General features: G+C 43.9%; 1 protein-coding gene and 1 long non-coding RNA gene across 4 annotated transcripts in view; one reads left to right on the top strand and one right to left on the bottom strand.

Moving 5' to 3' along the window:
* Positions 1-6,298, top strand: part of LOC149523643 (uncharacterized) — a 31,351-nt gene extending 25,053 nt beyond the window's left edge. Inside the window, exons 2-3 of the long non-coding RNA XR_016350619.1 lie at positions 1,234-1,325; positions 2,702-6,298. This is a non-coding gene — a long non-coding RNA (uncharacterized LOC149523643). The remainder of the gene's footprint in view (positions 1-1,233; positions 1,326-2,701) is intronic.
* The window catches only part of GAB3 (GRB2 associated binding protein 3), a 110,774-nt gene that overhangs the window by 45,131 nt on the left and 44,928 nt on the right, over positions 1-20,715 (bottom strand). The gene's annotated exons all lie outside the window — the stretch shown is intronic.

Genomic DNA, 20,715 nt, shown 5'->3' with positions numbered 1-20,715 from the left:
GGATTTTGGAGCCCACCAACATCCTGCAAGAATGGCTCAGGAAATGCGGAGTTGTGATCAGGATGACCTGGGAGAGGCCAGGACAGAAAGCAAGCCTGAACATAATGGGGAAAATGAACTGAACTCATTTAACACTCAGAAAAGGGGTATGTTTGGGTGCAAATTAAGATCTGACTAAAGTTTTAAGTTCATTTTAGTTGAACAAGTTCAATGACTCTTAATTAAGATACTAAGGGCTTAGTTCTGGCTGTCCTGACTGGCTGCACTAGGAAGTGTGCTGAGGAGAATCCCTTCCCCCACTGCTGCTTACGCTGCAGTCAGTAATACAGAGGGAGTGCAGGAGTGTACCAGGAGTGGCTGCAGCACTCCAAACCATAGAAACTGCTCTCTCAGTAGGGAAAGCCCAGTGTAGAGGGTGTGGCTGCAGAATGGCATGGAGGCACGCCGGGGAAGCAGCATAGATGCATTATACTTTGGGGCTGCTGCACTAGCAGCGTTCCTTGTGTACTCACTGTGGCTGAGGCTTCTAGTGCTATGAGACAGCCCTGATGCGAGTACACTAGCCGAGCAGCAAACCAAGTCCTACGCTAGCTCCATCTTTCAAGACTGAAGCTTGCAGTGCTTAAAAGAATAAAGCAGGAAAACACTTTAAAAGGGTCGCTGGTAGGGTGGAAGGACATTAAGAGGAAGGGGACAGTAAGAGGAACTTTATAGTGTTTCCTATAAATGATTTTAAAAGAGGAAGTTAAAATTCATACACAGACAGTTTGAAAGCAGCTGATGTCTAGCCTATTGAGGACATAAGTGTCAGTTTTTCTCTCTGGCCAGCCCAGGGAGATGGAGTAGAGCATGGGACTGAGGAAGGAGCTTTGAGGCTTCAGGACCAAGCTGCGAGGAAGTAAGCCTGAATTCAAAGGGAATGGGAATACAAAGTAGGTGTGGCATGTGCTGTTGGAGCAAACACTTTCCAAGACAGAAATTGGGTAGCAGTTAATAAACCATGCTCGCTTGGATTATAAGCACTGCGTAGCAGGAACCGTGTCTTCCTCTCCACTGAATATTGTCACACAGCACTGTGCACTGTGAAAGTGACCAATTCAGCCATCTAGTCCATGCCCCTGCCAGTGTTATTGCTAAGTGATTTCAACCGTGGCTCTTGGATTACAGCTCCCATCAGCTTTACACAATTAATCTCCCTGTAATGAGGCTGTTTGCTTATGCCTTCTAACATAGCACTTCCCAAATCCCGTGGCAGCTGATTTTGCTTGGTGGTGGCGCTGGAGCTGAGGCAGCTGCAGGAGAAGTAGGAGGAACCTCCCCCCCAGGTAAGATGGTAGCCCAGCCAGGGCTCTGCACTCCCACTCCTTCTGCCCATGGGAGCATGAGACATATTCGGGTAGGGAGGGGGCACGAAGGAGGAGGGAGTGTACATGCTGCCAACGGCAGCTCCCCCTGCCTGCACAGCAGTAATGGACATGCTCCCTAAAGGGGGAGCCTCGCACTGGGGAGTGCAGGGGTGGGGTGGGATCAAAAGGGTGTTGGGGTCACAGGGCAAGAGGGTGTTGGCATAGGATGTAGGGGTCAGAGGTTGAAGGGTCAAAGGGCACAGGGCATAGGGCAGGAGTCAAAGGGTGTTAGGCAAAAAAACAAAAAAACCACCCCAAAACATCACCACCACATACAAGGAGACAAAAGTTTTTCAGAAAAAAAAAAAACACATGTCTGGTATTTTCTGGGTTTTTTTTAATGAACGGGGCCAGAAAAAATGGACTGTCCAGGCGAAAACCGGACACCTGGCAACTCTGGTTAGGCCCTGGGGAGCAAGGGGCTGGCTGGGGCTAGAGGTTAAGGGAGAGGGTTAGGGCTCAGGGAGGGCAGGGGTTAGAGGTCAAAGGGCGAGAGGGGGTGGGTTGCAGTGGGTCAGTGGTTATGAACCCAGGTGTGGCACAGCCTGTGCTTCTGTCTCGGGGCAGCAGATCTGAGGGTGTCTGAGCAAGGTTGGGGGGGGGGGGCTCAGAGCTTGTGGAACAGGCAGTTGCAGGGTCATGGAGTTTGTGGAGCACGGGACACTGGGGGTAGTGGGCTAGGATCAGGGAGCGGTGGGGCAGGATCCAGGGAAATGGGAGGCTGTCAATTTAAGTCAGGGGTCGCTGGGACACAGCGTACCAAAGTAGGGAGTGATAGCGGATGCAGGACAGGCTCCATACAAGACAGATGTTTGACCAATGGAAGTTGGCAGCAGGGGGTGTTGGGAAGCGGGAGACAGTAAGCACTGGGATAACAGGCTTGGCAAGACAGACTTGTGAGGTAATGGAGTTAGTGGAATATAGGGATATACAGAGACACAGAGTACCAGGGTTGGCTGAACAGCGTCAGAGCATTCTGGGGCTGGAGGTAGATGGATGTGCCGTGAGAAAACGGTGTCAACGGATGAGTGGGTTGGCAGACAATTAATGTTTTATTTGCATATTCATTTTTCAAAATGAATATGCAAATAAAATGTTACCAGTCTGCCAAAAATTTGTGAATGGGTTTGCTGGTCCGTGGTATAAAAAATGTTGGGAAGCACTGGTCTAACATATCCCCATGCAATACTCTGCAATCAGTTTGGCTGTTTCCCCCTCTGCCTGTACATTTAATTCTTTACTCCTATTTTTTGGTAGTTGATTTACATACCTAGAGCCATCAATTATCTCTCTAGGATTGCACCCTGTGCCGATCACCACAGCATCAACATACTGAACACTGTGCAACAAAAATCCAATTTAAAGGTGAGAACACACTTTCTTCTGGAGACTAGGATTCCCTCTGGCTCTGTGGCCATGTAATCCCAGCAAATGCAACCCAGGGTGGGGCAGGAAAATGAGTGATTATTCTGCAATTGCTTCCTTTCTGTTGACAACCAGGCTGTGGACTTAGTGATGAAGGCAGAAGTCCAGCCTACCAGTTAAAGCTAGGTGCAAGGTGGGCGGAGTCCAGAAAACAAAACAAGGGTCACTAGCAGAGGGGCAGAAGTCAAATGCCAGATCCAGAGGGTCAACTAGAGTTGTACACCAGAGACAGAACTGGGGGGTCCAAGCCAGAAAGAAACAGGCTGGAGCAGAGACTGGAAGCTGGCTGTTATAAGGATAGAACAAGAAGAAGCAGGAGGAGCATGTCCTGGAACAAGGACAAGCACAGCTTCAGCCATGATTTGCACTGAGCAGTCACTGAATGGCTGCACAGGCCAGGACTGCTAACCCAGCACCCTCAGGGTCTGTGGCCACTCTGGGTTCTAAAGCCAAGCACTGGGGCTCCTGTCTTGTCCAGCAGCGCCATTAGAGAGCAGGCCAGCAGCTGTTTGGTCCCTGACACTTCATTTAATGACGGCCCTCCTCTGGGAACCTGAGAGTGGCAGCCTCTATTCCCCTGAGCAAAGACCACCAGACTAGGCCGCAAGCCAGAAAAAGAAGTCGCAAGATCACATTACGCCGTCCACTCTGAGCCCTGCACAACCGTCTTGCAAACCAGACATTGCACATTTTGGCTAGTGTTCATCCCACGTGCTGGTCCTGGTGAGCAGTCCAGGCATCTTGCAAATCTCTGGGCATGTCAGGCTCCAAAGGAAACAGCAGTAAAGCCACTTGTGTCTCTTCTTCCATGCCAGGCCCTCGGACACCTTGGCCAATGCCAGCACCAGCCCTTCTGGAGCAGGGTTAGTTCTGGCAGATGCTCAGCTTCCACTGCACTAAACAGACTGCTGAGCACTTTCTGTTACTGAGGCAGCTTCACAATACCCTGACATTCTGCTACCCTGGTTACCCAGCCACGCTGTTATCCTGCCTACTCAACTCAACCACAGTTGCAAAGGTGTGAACTCGCCTTTCCTGCTCCCCTTCACTCCTGCCACTCTGCTAAGATTTCTAATGGCCCTCTGGCTATCACCACCCACCCCAAGGCGAGTGCCCATTTAGCAGCAAAGTGAGACTCAAGTTACAAAGCTAACTTTGTGCTGAGTCCACCACCTTTGTGCTGCTTATCTTATATCAGATGACTGAGCAGATATCCAGATCATTTTAGGATAGACTGTGTAACCTCATTGCATTGCAGACTGCTGATAAGTGAATCATTTACTGAGTTTCACTAGGACTGTTAAAATGACTTTATTTCAGGAAAGTCAGCAGAAATCTTGCTCCTAGGATCTACTAAGTTTCTACCGGTGCAGAGTCAGAGGGGAAATACCTTGTTCCTTTCAAGGCGATACATATACATTTAATTGACTGAAACTACTAGCCTGAACATTTCCTGCACCACAGTGTGTGATGGCTGCATTATAATACAGCATATGAGATGACGTCTTTGTGAACCAGCAGGCTCTTCTCTGTTTCTGTAATGCACAGAAAGAAGCCTATGGCTTGCATAGAAAGAAAAGATTGCCACAAAATGAATAAAACCAAAGAAAAATGTTGCCTGCTTCCCCAAACACATTCCCATCACATATTCCACATCCTAATCCATAATATTTATGGTACTTTATATATACGAACATCTGCAACTGAGTGAGTCATTGCTATTTAATAAACATGCAAATTCTTTGTAAAGCTAATGTTCCTTTGGGCATGCAGGGTCAAAGTCAAAGTGACCTGAAAGCTTTGGAATTTTATGACTTAAAAAAACCATTGAGAAGAGCTCAAAAGTTCTTAAAGTAGAAAAAAATGTGTCTAGATATATAGATTTTTGTGGGGAGGGCATATGAAGATGTTTAATTAAATCATCATGTAAGTGTCATTTAGTCAAAAGTGGGCAAAGAAACAGGAGTCAACACAGTGTTCACCAAATTGTCAATCAGGGACCAGGAAAAGAGACTGTCTTCTTCCTTCCCATAGAACTACCTCAAGCAGAAGTTTCTCATTAGGAATATCCTGGACAACAGAAAACAGCTCCAGTATCTATCTCTTCCACTTTGTCTTCAGTTACATTTAGGGCCTTCCTGAAGACAAGCTGTGTTTATCAAAAGTCTCTCCAATAAATGAAGAATGTGAATATTATTGGCACGGGGATAGTGTGAAAATGTTTCCAATCTTTAGAAGGAAGGATATTGACTGGAAAAATTCCAAATATGTTCCATAAATAAGCAATACTACTAGTGGTTATTCCAAAGTAAGGTTTCCTTAATCTTCCTGGAGCAATAATAAAATCTTGAAGCTCTTCTGCCAATAAATGCCTGTAAATATATGAATACTTTTCGTTTCATTTAGTAATGACTCATTACTAAAAGGCACATGTTTAGTGTGTTGGGTCCTATTTATTACAAGCCAAAGTCTGGGTCCCTATTAAAACTTTTGTAATGGCAGCTGGTCTTTGGATCTGCTCTGGGTGTTTTTTGTTTGTTTGTTTTGCTTTTTTGTTCTGGGCTTATCTTCCAAGTTTCAGTAAAACAGTACAAGATAATAAACACACAAGATGACATCTTTCAAGCATAGTCTGGATATTATTTTACTGTGACTAATGTAGAGTGGAAACAGATTGAGGTGACAACGTTCTGAGAAAAGTAACAGTGATTGTCTTTGACAGAGCATCATTTCAAAAGGATCTGCAGACTGTCAAAAACCAGTCTGAGAACAATCAAGCCAGCCTCTGTGTGAAATCTGCCAAAGCCCAGAGCACACCCATCCTTTTTAACGTGTCACATGAGATTCCTCTGAGAATGGCAATCTCATTACTTTACTGCTCATTTACTGCACCTATGACTAAAGTTCCCTGAAGACTACAAGATTCTTTTTTTTTTTTTAATACAGATGTAAAGCAGGTTCTGATTCAAAATGTAGATCCCAAAGGCAGGAGAAAGAGCTTAAACCAGCAAAGAAGGAAGTTGGGTTTAAGTCATTTGATGGTCTCCCATCTGCTTTGGGCCTCCCCTATGGTCATGGAGCACCTCTTCTAGTTCCTTCCCTTCCAAGGTAAATAAGCTGAAAAAACTCTACTTCTCACTAGTCCTCTCCCAAATTGCACCTTCTGAATGCAGCTAAATTCTCCCAGGCATCCGAGCTCACTGACAGTGAAGGCTTACAGGCAAGACTCTTTATGTGAGGATGTTTACAGATAAGCCAGCTAGCCAAGGCTTTTAGTTCCATTCCCCTTCTCCCATCCCAACAGCATATTTATGTGTAAATATGGGGCTGTGCCCCCTGCTCGCTACACTCACCAACCCCCACTCTCTCTGGGCATAGATGTCTGGTAAGTGGGGAGGGAGCAGAAGCTGGCTGGGGGTGTGAGGTCTTGGTGGAGGGTGTGTGTGAGGGTGCAGAGTCTCAGTGGAAGGGGTGTGTGAGGGAGCTGGGAGTGGGAAGTCTCGGTAGGGTAGTGAGTGAGGGGCTGGAGGTGTGGGATCTCAGTTTGGGGGTGTATGAGTGAGTGGGCTGGGGGCACAGGTCTTGGCTGAGGAAGTTTGTGTGGGGTTGGGGAGAGAGGAGTGTGAGCAGCGAGCAGCTCCTGCCTCCCCGGAGCACCGGGGACGGGGGAGGCAGTGTGGCTCCCACCTCCTCAGAGCACTGAGGATGGGGGAGGCCACGCAGCTTCCACACACACACCCTCTCCTGGAGCACTGGGAAGTGGGGAGGGAAGGCAGTTTGGATCCTGCCCTCTGCCTCCCTGGAACATGGGAGAGGGGCGAGGCCATGTGGATCCCGCTCGCCTGGGAGGGAGTGGGGAGAACTGTGTGGATCCCGCCTCCACCTCCCCAGAGCACCAGGGAGTGGGGTGGGGGAGGAGGCCAGGCAGCTGAAGGCGGAGGGGCAGCGGGACGCAGAGTGACATCATCACATCACTCTGTCATCCCACAGGAAACGTTTTTTTATCTATATAGAGAGAGATCTAAGATGACATGACTGTAACTTATATTCCCTTTCACCCAAAAATCCCAAAGCACACGATAAACTCTTGCTGATTACAAGCTATGTATGCAATGACTAGTCTACTCATCACTGGAATGCATCCACCTCTGGGTCAGTGATCAACTCCTATACAAATCAGGCCACTTATTTAAGTGACCAAATGTGGATTTAGGTGCCTAAATATTATGTATCCAACTGCAACTTTGATCTTCATCTCTGTGTGGCTCAGTTTCTTCATCTATATAATGGGGATAATTAAACATACCCACGTAGGTAGGGTGGTCTGTGAGCTACCGATGGAATATTCCTGCTCCATTCAGTTAGGATCTCATTCAGTTTGACTAGAAGTTAAAGTAAAACTTCCACTAATCTCAAAGGGGCTGGAGTAGGTTCTTTACATACACTGGATAAGAAACAGGAAAATGTGTAGAAGAACCAATACATTTTCCCTCTAGTGCTCATAGACAGAGTAGTGTTGCTGTCATTCACGATTTTGCCACTAATGCCACTGGCACCCCAGTGACAATTTCTTCTGCAACAGCAACATCATTTCTGTCAAATGGGATGGCTACATTGGAGATTTCTGCAATTCATTTACAAATGGTTTATTAATGCTCAATAAAGTAGTAAGACCATTTAATACTGAATATAGTATAGGTAAATCCCTGTTCTCCTAAAACACTAGTCTCTAAACTTTACATTGTGCCCCTTACTCCTGTCTGTGCCCCTCTCCCCCCCAGCCCAGGCCTGAGGTTGGGGCCAGGTCATTGGGCGAAGGTTGGGGGAGGGCTGTGCGTGGGGCACAAAGGCTGAAGGTAGGACCGGAAGTGGCTGCCAGACCCTGTGACAGAGCAGGTCTGGATTGGGGCTCGCTCAGGTCCCTCTACCAGGCCCGGACAAAATGTTTGTGGGGCCCAAGGTGGCATGTTGTGGTTGGCTGCACTGCATGGTTGGGCAGCTCCCGCCAGGGCAGTGAGCGAGCAGCCGGGCAGGCAGGAGCTGGGCAGCATGGGGCCTTGAAGGCCCGGGGCCCAAGACAACCGCTTTGCTTGCCTTGCCCTAAGGCCGGGCCTGCCCTTTACACGCCACCCTGCGGCAGCACACACCACAGTTTGGGAACCAATGTCCTAAAGGCACACTATGGCCTAATCTACACTACCATGGGCCATCGATCTAAGTTACACAACTTCAGCTTCGTGAATAACAGCGCTGAAGTCGATGTACTGAAATCTACTTACCCATGGTATCTTCACTGTGGGAAGTCAACAGCTGATGTTCTCCCATCAACTCTGCCTACACGTCTCATTCTGGTGATGTACTGGAGTCGACAAGAGAGTGCTCAGCGGTCAACTTCTTGTGTGTCTATACTATACGTGATAAATCAACCCCCCTGGATCGATTGCTGCCCGTCAATCCTTCTGGTAGTAAAGATATGCCCTTAGTCCCATCTCTGAAATTCTTATGGAACTCCAAGTGATTTTTAAAGGTTTTGGCTATACCCTGAGATCTTCACGAATATCACCTTGTTTTGTTTATTTCCTCCATGTAATTTAAAAGGGCAACTGCACTGTAATCCTCTGCTGTTGTAATGTAACTGAAGGAAATGGAGAATTTGTTTCTTATTCTGAAGGGCTGGGTGGGAAGTGGCTTGTATTAAGGGAACTGAACTTTTGAGAAATTTTGAGTAAGGCTGCTAAAGTAATGGCTTTTATGGAAAGACTCCAAAGCTTTTTTTGCTGAGGAAAAAAGAAACAGTGGGGACTAATGCCCTTTCTTGTAGCTTGTAAGCCTGGTGTAAATACAGATGTGCAACACAGTTAAGGACTGAAAAGATCTGCAGGTGTCTAGAGCCTATAGATTATGCTGTGTCTCAGGCTGACATCCTTCTCTTTTTACTTTACCTAGAACTGGCAGTTTTCTCAGTACATTCTACAGAAACAGAACAAATTTTGCTGTTTCACCTTAACTGAGCACGTGGTACGAGGTCAGCAACAGTCATGCAGCCTATCTTTAACCGTCTGAACTCACATGATACTATAACTCTGAAGAGAAGGAACATAAACAGGAAATTGGGCAAAGTGACTCTGGTAGCAAGAGCCCCACAATACTTTTTTTTTAAAACCCCACTCTTCAGCAATAGTCACGTTTTCTATTGAATTACCAAGGTAACTGGAATAGGGGAGTTCAGAAAAAGCCACAAGAGTTTATGTTATGATGGTGGTGGCTGATATTAACAATACTGCCCCAACGGGAATGTAAGCAAAGGATTGACATCCAGGATTTCACTCATGAGTTTTTAGGAAATTCTCAAAGCTTGATTAATAGCAGAATGAAAAGGTGACAGATCAAATATATTTTTAAACTATTTTAGGCACAGATCTTGGTGCTCTTAGGCATGTCTTACTGTTTTCACTAGTACTATCTGTACTGTAAGGTGAGTAGAATTTGTTTCCATGTCTAATTTCCCACCAAAAACTGCCCGGGGAAAGAAAGATCCATCCAACTCACAAGATCACTATACATGATTTCTTTGGGAGGTGATCAAATCTGGAAATATTTGAGTTGTTCTGAGATTTCTTCGGGAAGCTTCAACACCCTCCCTGTCTTAAATTACGAGGTTGTTCAGGGCAGATTTGTCCTGGAGTTTATGCCAAAAAATGCAGACAAGAAAGACCAACATTCCCAATATATACACAAAGAAAAGAAGATGGAAATAGATCATCACTAAGTTCCAATACAGCAAAGCACTTGAGTATGTGCTTACTGCAAAGCACTTAATTAATTCTGTTGACTACAGATGGGACACACTCACATACTGAAAAATTATGCAGACACCTAGGACACTTCTTCATTAAGTGGAAGATCAATGCTGCTGTGATTGATCTTCCAGAGTTTAATTTAGTGGGTCTAGTAAGACACGCTAAATCGAACTCAGAGAGTGCCCCCCATGGCAGCCAGTACTCCTACTACTGAAAGGAGTAAGGGAAGACTACGGGAGCATTTGCTCCAGTCAACCTCCCACTGTGAGGACGGTGGAAAAATCCCAAATTAAGATACACTGACCTCAGCTATGTAATTAACATAGCTGGAGTTGTGTGTCTTAATTTGACCTTTCCCTTTTGTGTAGATCTGGCTTTATGTACTTTTCTGGATTGGGGACATGGTAGTTAGCACCATGCAGGAATGAGTGACATGATAGCTCCTTTCAAGTATGTAAATGGGTGTTACAAAGAAGAGGGAGAAAAATTATTCTCCTTAACCTCTACGGATAGGACAAGAAGCAATGGGCTTACATTGCAGCAAGGAAGGTTAGGTCAACGCTAGGAAAAATTTCATAATTCTCAGGGTGGGTAAGCACTGGAATAAATTGCCTAGTTGTGGAAGTTGTGGAATCTCCATCATTGGAGAGATCTGAGTATCAAGTTAGGTGAGTATCTATCTAAGTTAGGGATGATCTAGAATGATGATGGCTGGTCCTGCCATGAGGGCAGGGGGACAACAGGACTTGATGACCTCTAGAAATCCCTTCCAGTTCTAGTGTTCTATGATCTCTGAGTCCTGTAGGAAATATGCATTCTTACTGGGTGAAATCCTGGCTCCACTGAAGTCAATGGCAAAGTTGCAACTGACTTTAATTGGTGCAGAATTTAATTTGTTGGGCCTGTAAAAGTATAATAGAAATCTCATGGGAACAGGTCTTCTGGTGAGATTTCTTCCACTTCATGCTTCAGGGCAGACAGGGTGCTCGTCACATACCCGCCTGTCAAATCACTCCACATTCTGAAAGTCAATGGGAGTTTTTCCACTCATATCAATAGGCCAGACTGTGTATACACTTATTCTCAATGAATAACTTCACAAATAGCCCTACTGATTTCAATGGGACCACTTGTGGACTAAGATATGAATTGGACCAGAAGTGGGTCTTATGTTTAATCTACAAATTTTTGCATCTTGGCCTCAGGTCAAATTTTGGGAAAAGCTTATTTTCCCATCTGAGCTGGCTTGCACACCGCTGTTGTTATACTGTCAGATATAGAGTTATACTGTCCATATCTGTCTATAGCTTTATAAATAGTTCTGGATTATGTCAATATATCAGTCTATAACATAGAGAAGAGCTGTATGCATACATATAACACTGCAGGTTATTTTCCAGAAGTATTTGTTTTAATTTTTATATGAATTCTTATCAGCTGAATTTATGTCCCATTCTTTGAAGTGTCTATTCCACAAGTTTACTGACAAGAATGGCTGGGGCATCAGCAACCTTTAAGTCAATACTGGAAAAAGATATGGTGAGCTATCTGGGCAGGGAGTAGGTTTTCATCTGTGTGTGTACAGTGCCTGGCACATTGTGGGTACCACAAGAGCACAAGTAATAAATAATTAACCCATTTTAAATTTGTAAAGATGAGCATTTCCCTGGAAACTTGATGCTACTAATCATACTACAGTAGACTTCTAGTAATCCGGAACCTATGGGACCTAGGTGGTGCCGGATTATCAGATATGCCGGACTATCAGGAGGTACTATAAACTGGTTATATATATACTGTATACATTATATACTGTATATAAAGTGTTTTTAACCCTTTTTATTGTACATACTGTATACAGTATACTGTAATATTTTAGTGTTTTTAAGCCTTTTTTACCCTTTTTGCTCAGTTCAGCTGCTGCCGCTGTTACCTTGTGACTCATTTTTTGCTGAAGCTCACTCACTAGGCTCTTGCCATTTTGATGCCGGACTATCAGGAGTGCCGGACTATTGGATGCCGGACTATTGGAGTTTTACTGTAATCCACTTGGTGAATAGAAATACACCATGTGATTTGCGCATCCAATCAAAGCTAACCAACAGATCTCAAATTTCAGTAACTGAATACAAGTACTTATTAAAAACAGTATCTAAACAAGTTACAGATCAAGACTTAAGTCTAAGTATGAACTTACTCAAGAATATAGCAATAAGCTTGCAAGTAATTCACAAACAAAACAAACAAACAAGACAAAGTGATGGCATTTGTTGATTAAATTATATGCTCAAATTGTACAAATGTATATTTGAATTTGGATCTGAACTCCGCCGTTGGGCCCTTCTATATTTTGTATATTGGCATTATTTGAAAAATACCAATGATCATGCAATAACAATAGGAACCTCTGAATAGTTGTTATACATGAGACTGCTTAATTTGGAGTGCATTACTAGGATAATTACAAAGTTACCCTAAGGAATTAAAAAAGCTGTTTTATTATCCTCTCTGTTGTTTTTAACTGGTTTTTTACTGCCTAAGATGTGTTCCTTTCTGTTTCTGATTAGTAATTGTTCATTGTTAAGCACTTATTCTTTTCTTCTTTAAAAGCTACTTTGAATTAGTCTTCTCTGATTTTACATTTTATAGGAGAGATAAACAGAATTTTTGGCTTTTGTTTATTTTTTGACCCTATTTAGTTTGTGGAAACATGCTAATCAGTCACAGGTCTCGCTAGAATAACACATCAACATTTATCTGCCTTTTAAATTTTAAAATACACAAAATCTAATACAAAATAAAAACAAAACTCTGTGTGCAACTTTTGATTATATGTAATTAATTAATTATTTTTTAAATAATTCCTTGTGAGTTGTTTGGTTTTTGTTTTCTTTTTATGCATTATATGGCTCTTGCAAACAAGCAAGGTGTTGAGGGGAAATAAAGTTTTTAAAAATAGTATTTTCATATTCTATATGAAAAAAAATCTATTTTCCCTTTGGATTCTAGCTACGATTTTTAGCTGCATTCTACACATGGGTAAAGTCAGCTCCAGCATCTAGGCATTTATTACTTAAACTTCTCGTGCTCATGAAATGAGCCTGTGTGAAGTTCCATGGTCTGGTGTGGAAAGGGAACAGGGATGTGAAATTCTACAGACAAGTGCTTTGTTTCTCAGTGTATCTATTTCACCCTCTTCCTCTCCTATACCAGTAAATATATTAAAAGAGTAAATTGGAATTGGAACTTAGGGCATGATCCAAAGCCCATGGAAGTCAATGAGCTTCTTTTTGTTGCCATAAAGAGGTTTTGGATTAGATCAGACAGGACTAAGTCCTTCACTCACACAAGTGGTTCACATACCGGTAAAGACTTTTTAATATTGCCTACTAATACTGGTGCATTATGCCTTTGAATCACACAATGCGTCACTTTCTTGCATACCTTGCATAATGTTGCTTTTAATTTCTGGACTGTGATTTCTCTAAGGTAATGGAAAGTCATAAGACTACATCAAATACTAACGAGGGTGTATTTGTTATTTGTTTTAAATTACATTACTCTCTAACTTCCCTTGCCTTACCAAAAGATGAAATCACAGTGTTCAGAAATATTATATCATTTCCTCACCATCAGAAGAATATAATAGCTCAGAAATGGAAAACAATTAAAATTGGCACATTGCACACTGAACCTTCCTAGGACTGTTATTTTCCCTTTATATTTCTGATACACACAACATTATGCTCCTGTCACAACCCTCAGTTTGAGCTAACGTATCGTATCCCTTGATATATCACCTTGGAATTTTGAGTTCTTCCCTTCCCAGTCCAACTCTTTCTAGCCACATCAAAAATGCAGTTTTGTAAACTATAAGCAGACAGAATTGTATTCCCAAACAAGTGGAGGTATCTTACGCAGCTTCCTACCATTTTTTAAAGCAGACTTTGCCAGTGCGGCTGAAGTAAAACTCTGCATATAACTAACAATTTGGGGGAAGGAGAGTGGAGGGGAGAGAATGTTTTGGAAAGAAAAGTTCAGAGACTATAGCTTGATCTGTTAGAAACAATGTGCAATTAAATGTGCTCAATGATACCTTAAATATATGTAATGTGGGAGAAGAGTAATAGCTCCTTTTATATAATTTCTCAAACTGTCACAATAGTAATATTTGAGACAGGGCCGAATTCTCAGCTGGTGCAAACGGGCAGAATTCCACTTCAAGTCAATGAAGCTATGCTGATTTATACTTGTTTTGGTCCGGTGTCTTAATCTTTTTCTTAAAAACTGTTACACTATTCTCAGTAATCAGCGACAATGATAAAAATGTGTGTTTGTGGAATGGTTACTTGAGTTCACCTTTATGAAAGTGCAGATAACAAACCAACAGGGTTTTTCCACCATCATTTTCAGAACTGCAGCTCTTGTTTCTGCTTTTCTGTAACATCTCGCTCACTATCTTCCCTGTCATCTCCTCTCCTGCTCTTCCCCATCCCTTTTTTCGCTGAAGTCCCACAAGCCCATGGTTTTCACTGTCTGAAGTACATCCAGTGACAGAGGTCACCATTATAAAGCCTCAAATCCCAGTTTGCTAAGCATTTTCTGGTGGCTTTGCTAAGCATTTTCTGGTGGTCTTCTGGTTGGCGTAATCCCAGCAACCTATGCCTCTTAGCCTCTGCATGCATCTGACTAGGGATAGAGCAGCAAAGCTGAACATATGACAGACTGTAGGGTTTTATAGCATTTATTATTTGCATTGCTGCAGCACATCGATGCCAGGGTCCCATTGTGGTAGGCACTGTACAAATATATAGTAGACACATCAATATTTTTCAGAGGTAAGAACCGGGAAGTGGGGTGTTGACATGAGAGTGGATTCTCTGATCTGCTTTGTGCAGCTCAAGCCATGTAGAGCAGCAACTAATTCTAAACCTTTAGCTGAAGATATCCATCATGTTGAGGAGTCCTCAGCTGGTGTGATGCTGGAATATCTGACCACTATGCAGCTTCTGGCACAGCGAATAGGTTGGAGCAAGCGTGGAAGCTGCTCTAACTGATGCACAGGACTGGGAACAAGCAGGAATAAGGCAGCCATCACCAGCTATCTGTCAAAGCTGCTTATTGACAGAAAACGGGTGGCATGGGTTTGTTTTTGTTTTTTTGCAGAACATGTCTGCTTTGGCTGGGGACATTCGTGTCCTAGAACAAGCATGTCTAAGCCAACGTTATCTTCAGTGTCTTATTTAAAGAGAATGTTCATTAGAAGATTAGGTCCAAATTGCAACACAAAGGGAAACACATGGAGTCCCGGCCTAATAAAGCATCCATGCCACTTCCTGACGGAAGGGAATGGGTGGAACAGGAAATCTGAACCAAGAAGGAAAAACGAGGGAGCAAGATACAGGAGTCTGTGAGCATGTGGAGAGATGATTGGGTTCTTCAGAAGTACTGGAAGACCTTCCCCCTCCACCCTACCTTTTACTGGTCAGTCAGAAAAGCCAAGTCCCAAGAGGGTTCAAGGCTAATCAAAGTTAGGAAGAGCTCTATACAGAAAGGAGACGCCTGCCCAGGGCCACCAGAAGTTACTGTCATGGTTTCATTTTTCCAGCTATATAGCCCCAAAGTCAGTGCTTACAGGTTTCAATATCCCACCCAATTCTCCCTTTCCTTCTGAGCACAACTGTGACCACAGAAACATGGTGCTTTTCAAAATCAAATCCTCAGTCTGTGATGGGTGGTGTAACTCCAACTCACACAGAGCGAAAGTAGGGAGCAAGCAGTTACTTAAACGGTATCAGACTTTTCAGGAATGACAGATCACTGAAACCCACATCTTTATCTGAATTGAGAGGACATATATTTAAAAAATCATGTGATATAATGTTGCTGAACACTAAGATTACATCTACACGACAGTCCAGATCAACACACTGAAATCAGTCCACCAGCAGTCGACTTAGTGTGTCTACAGAAGACCTGCTAAATCAACTGCAGATTGCTCTCCTGTTGATCCTGTTACTCCACCCCCAATGAGAATAGTAAGGGTAGTTGACATAAAAGTTTTTCCTGTTGACACCACACAGTAACTCAATGTAAGGTACACTGACTCCAACTATGTTGCTGGAATTGGGTAGCTTAAGTCGACTTTCTACTGTAGTATAGATGTAGCCTAAAGGATTGGGGGTAGTTTGAACATAATGTCACCAGATTGTCATCTCATTAAGGAAAGCCTATAGGGCTACGAAATCCTAGGAGCTTTAGAAACTACATTGCAATCGACTTTCCTTATGCTGAACTGTTTTGCTAGCATGCAAGGACTGAAGGGTAAAAACTAAACAAAAATCTTTTGATGAGACCTAAACTAACTACATATTGCTCTGAGAGGACGGGCATGTGGTTAGGAGCCAATATGAATTTGCTTGGCAAAAAATATTAAGAGTCCTGAGGGACAAGGAACTGTATGGAATTTGAAGAGAGCTGCTTTGGTACATTTTATTCTTCACTCTCCCAGGGCTGCTCTTTGATTGAAGCAGCTTCCATAGTCCATTCTGAGCTCCCACTTGCCTTCACTTCCTTTGGAGTCTGTGATCCCCTGGGATCTGGAGTCCAGGCATGTCAGGATGAGAGTGAGCAGAAGGCTGGAAGTCACCAGGACATGACTGCTTGCTACATGCTCCCCTCTGTTCTGCCTTGCGATGGCTGCTGCGACTGCTAGGGCTGATATTGCTGGCAAAGTTGCAGCCTGGTGTTTTTTGACCTTTTACTCTTCCAGAGATAGAAATGGGATTTGTCTGAGGCTTGGAATAACTTCCTGTGATTGTGCTGGAGAGGGCTAGTCTGACTGGCTAGATAGCTATGTCTGTCGGGTCTGCTTAGGAAAGGAGAAACGCGGTGTGACTAACTGGAGAAAGATATAAAAGATCCAAAGATGCCAGATGTGTGGTAGAGACGAGTGAGCTGACAGAATTGTGCAAGGGTTCAGTTTGCCCACCCTGCCGTGTTAGGGCTGTCGTGCTTTGCACTGCCATTGAGCCAGTAATGCAGAACCACTGACAACTCTGAAAACTGACCTCTTGCCTGTATTTTTATAGCTATTCCTCAGAGGCTAACTTAGACATCCTCTTTGGAGTAGCGAGGGGCACGTGTTTGTGCCTGCGTGTGTATGAGAATGAGAAAAGGAAAACGGATCCTTTGGGATTCTAGGAACATGTAACTGTGGTATCCCCTCCCACACCAGCTCTCGTTCCCAGTAAGGCACGGACTATGGACAGAAGCCGGAGATCAGGGGAGGCAGGCCCAGCTCCAGCTATATCAAACATTTTCCTGTGGGGTCTCTATTCTTTCCCAGATTTTACACTCCTCCCCCCCCCCCCCCGGGAGATTCCTCCTGCACAAATTTCAAGCAGAAGAGATCTGTGTAGGGGTTTGGGAGTCAGCAACTCTTTTGTTGTTATTCTAGCTCTGACGAGGACTCCCTGTGTGGCCTGGAGAAAGTCACTGGCACTTTCTCTGCCCAACTGTAAAATAGGGCTACTCATTTTCAGGCGTACTGATGGGGAGAAGAAGCAAAGGGAGAAGTTACCCTGGTGCCTGGTGATTCAAAGGGGCCCCAGCTCTTGGCTTCAGCTGCCGTGGCAGCAGTGGTAGTCGGAGCCCCAGGCCCTTAATATTGCTATCAGAGAGTGTGGCTCTGAGGGCTGGAAGGGTCCCAGCACTGTGGTCCAAGTAGTGCTGAAACCTGGTCTCCACTTGCCCTGCCCCTTCTGCATGGCCCCGCCCCTTCAAGGACATGGAGCCCCCCACATACACACACACTTTGCCCTAAGGCCTGCAGAAGCGGTCAGCTCCCCCGCTAATATTTACCTGATGGGGGAAAATTAGTGCCTGAACAGTACAAAGAGCCACATATACTGCTCTTATTAATATGTGTTCCATAGCAGCCAGGCATGGTTCAGGGCTCCATTATGCGAGGTGATGTACAAACAACAATCACTGTCCTACAGAGTGCACAGTCATAAGTATTGCACTCAAGTACCAAGTGTTATTCCTGTCCCTCTCCCAGGAAGATGAGGATGGGAAACTGGACTATGCTCCCTCTGCAGCCCAGGGAACAGTCTTCACTTAATTATCCAGCATAGCAGCTGTTACTGTTGTTTAAAGCATCATCTCTGATGCTATCAGCCATTTTCTGGCATGGTGAATGAGGGACCAAGTGAGGGACCAAATTCTGGATGTCATTCTGTTGGCAGGTAGAATGACTGGGAGCTCCCTCATGAAGGGAGGGCGAATCTATTTTAAACAATGGCTTTTAAAGCAAAGTCTTAGGCTGCACTGTGTCAGATAAATTAGTTGCTAATGTTGTACTAATCAGCAGGCAAATGACTGTGTGCAAGTCATATGTACTGGCACTTTCCTATGTGACTCACCCTGCAGATGGACTGAATCTGATACCCTTAATATAGACAGACCCTTAGTCAGATTTGCCTCGGAATTAAACAATATATCCATCAAGTTTTGCTCCTTGACACAAGAAGTCAGGATTTTTCCTACTTTTCCACCCAAAGCTCCTGGATCCACTAAAAACACAATAGACTTATGCACATGTCACATCATGACATTTTTTAGAGAGATTCTTCTTCACCATTGTGATTGTCTCATGACTCACTGAGCAAATTCTGTTTCAGCAGCAGAAAGTAACACTGTCCTTCATTTTACGCTTGCTTTCAAGAGGAATCTCAAAACCCTGTGCAAACAATGGTCTAGAGAGGTTGGATACAGAGTAGATAGCCACCCCATATATGTAGACAAACATACATCACCACAAAGATTTTTGCTGGATCAGATGTTCACAGCAGTATAATTCCCATACTAAGCTGATGTAAAATAACATTATAGACTATCCCAAGTCTTTATTACTTAGGGTGAAGTCTGTCACTCATCTAGTACTGCAATTTCAAACTAGACCTTTGCGGAATAAAATGAATTAACACCTCAGCATTGCACAATCAATGCTCCCAATCTTGCAAAGTCCAGGTGCCTAATATCATGCATTGTGAGCAACCCCTCTGAGGTCATTGGGATGAATGATAACCAAACTACATCTAAAATTGTTATTGAGGCTTTCACCAGATTTGAGAATAGGAAACAATGTGGTTCTAACGTATTTTTCTCCAAATGCCATCCCTTTCAAATGCAGGTTTGTTCCACGCGGTATTGTCTGACGTACAGTTCTAATAACGCAACACTGCTTCCTCCTATGTCCACCCTGTCTCCAGTGGATGAAAACAGCATGACGTGTATTTGAAATGTTTAAAAAAAATCTTAATATAAGAAACCAAGGGAATTTTCATGCAAAGATTTTTACACTGCAAGCCTATTTACTTGAAATCACAAAAATCATTTGTATGCATCAGTCTTTCAGAGTAGATTAAAACAAAAATAAGAAAAAGAAATGTACTGCAATAGGTTAGAAAAAAATAAAAAAGTCAGTTGCCTCTTTTCTCACCACCCTTCCAAAGTTACACACATGGGAATTTGTTCTCAATAGATTTCCTTTCTGGTGCAACTGTATATTTAGAAATAACGGCCTATATTTTCAAAATTGACTAATCATTTTTGGGACTTCTATTTTTTTAACATAAATCAGATCCATTAAGGCAGGGGTGGACAATAATTTTTGATGGCAGAGGCCACGTCAAGATTTTGGAAAGTGGTCAAGGGCTGCACTCTTTCATAATATTAATGGAGATGCGGGGTCTGGAATGGAGGTTGGGTGCAGAAGGGAGCTTGGGGTAACAGACAGGAGTGCATGAGGGAGAATGGAGTCTGGGAGGGAGTTTGGGTGAAGGAGGTGGTTGTGACCTAAGGCAGGGGACTCGAGTGCAGGGATTTGGGATGTGACCTAGGGTAGGAGGGGATTGTGATCTGGGACAGAAGATTGGGGTGCCAGAAATGGGAGGGGGTATGGCTGTAAGAGGGGGACAGAGGGTTTGGGTATGTTGAGTGGGAGGGCAGAGAGCTGAGGCAGGAAAGGAATGGGGTTCCAGAAGCAAAATAGCCTGCCTGCCTGCCTGCAGAGCTTAAAATGTTTTCCAGCCAGCCAGCTTGCTTGGCCATGTGCTTCATGAATAACTGAGCGTAGGAGAAGGGGCGTGATGCTTCTTAGCTGCCTGTTATTCTAACAAGCAGCTCTCATTGTCTGGTTTCTGCCAGAAACTGGCCAATGGGAATGAGCTGGAGGTAGTGTGGCTCCTAAAACTTCTCCCCTCCCCTCCAGTTTTAAAACAGAAATGGAGCCTTGCAGCTGCGTTTCTGCACGGCGTGCGGGGTAAGCTGGGGAGCCTGCTTGGGGCTCCCCACTGCCTTCACGGGCCAGGTCTGGTGGCTTTGCAGGCTGTATCCTGCTCACGGGCCGTATTTTGCCCAGGCCTGCATTAAGGCATCTCATGTTGACTTGAACATGTAAAAATAGAGGAGTCACCAATAAATACATAAATACATAAATAAACAAACAAACAAAAACAAAAAATCACCATTTGCTTTAAAAAAATGTTGGCCATTCGTTCCAATAACTCAACAAGTATTTACTTTTGGAATTTGATCTCGTTCCAATTTTGGCCGCAGAATGAGAAGCTGTGCTAATCAAATGCCACGGTGTGTTGTGCTGTGATACTGGTAGCTTCATGTTAACAACAAAACTCAAACACAACCTGAAAAATGTATAGAATGCACCAGGCGAAGAGCCCGTCAGCACCTACAAGAGGAAGTGTGAAGTTCACCGTGACCAATTCTGCTGGCTGCATCACAGAAAAAGCGATGTGAGAAAAGGTTTGTTTTTAGTACCGAATAAAAAACAAACATGGATCTTTTGATCCTTAACCCTCAGTTGAGTTAATGCTATTTTTGAAAATGATCTTTAAGTCTAACGGGGAAAAAAAATCAGGATTCAACCACCCAGTCAGAAATCTGAAGAGAAATGACTCCTTTTTGGTTGACAACAGTTTTGAGTACCAGTGAAGCCATTTAGCCAGCACATTTGTCCTCAAAACGTAGACCTCAACCTCAGAGAGTACTTAAGCATACAC

The sequence above is a fragment of the Pelodiscus sinensis genome, chromosome 13 (genome assembly GCF_052426305.1).
Source record: "Pelodiscus sinensis isolate ZL-2025 chromosome 13, ASM5242630v1, whole genome shotgun sequence".
Lineage (NCBI taxonomy): Eukaryota > Metazoa > Chordata > Testudines > Trionychidae > Pelodiscus > Pelodiscus sinensis.
Note: the sequence above shows the minus strand (reverse complement) of the source record. Positions and strands in the feature narration are given on the sequence as shown.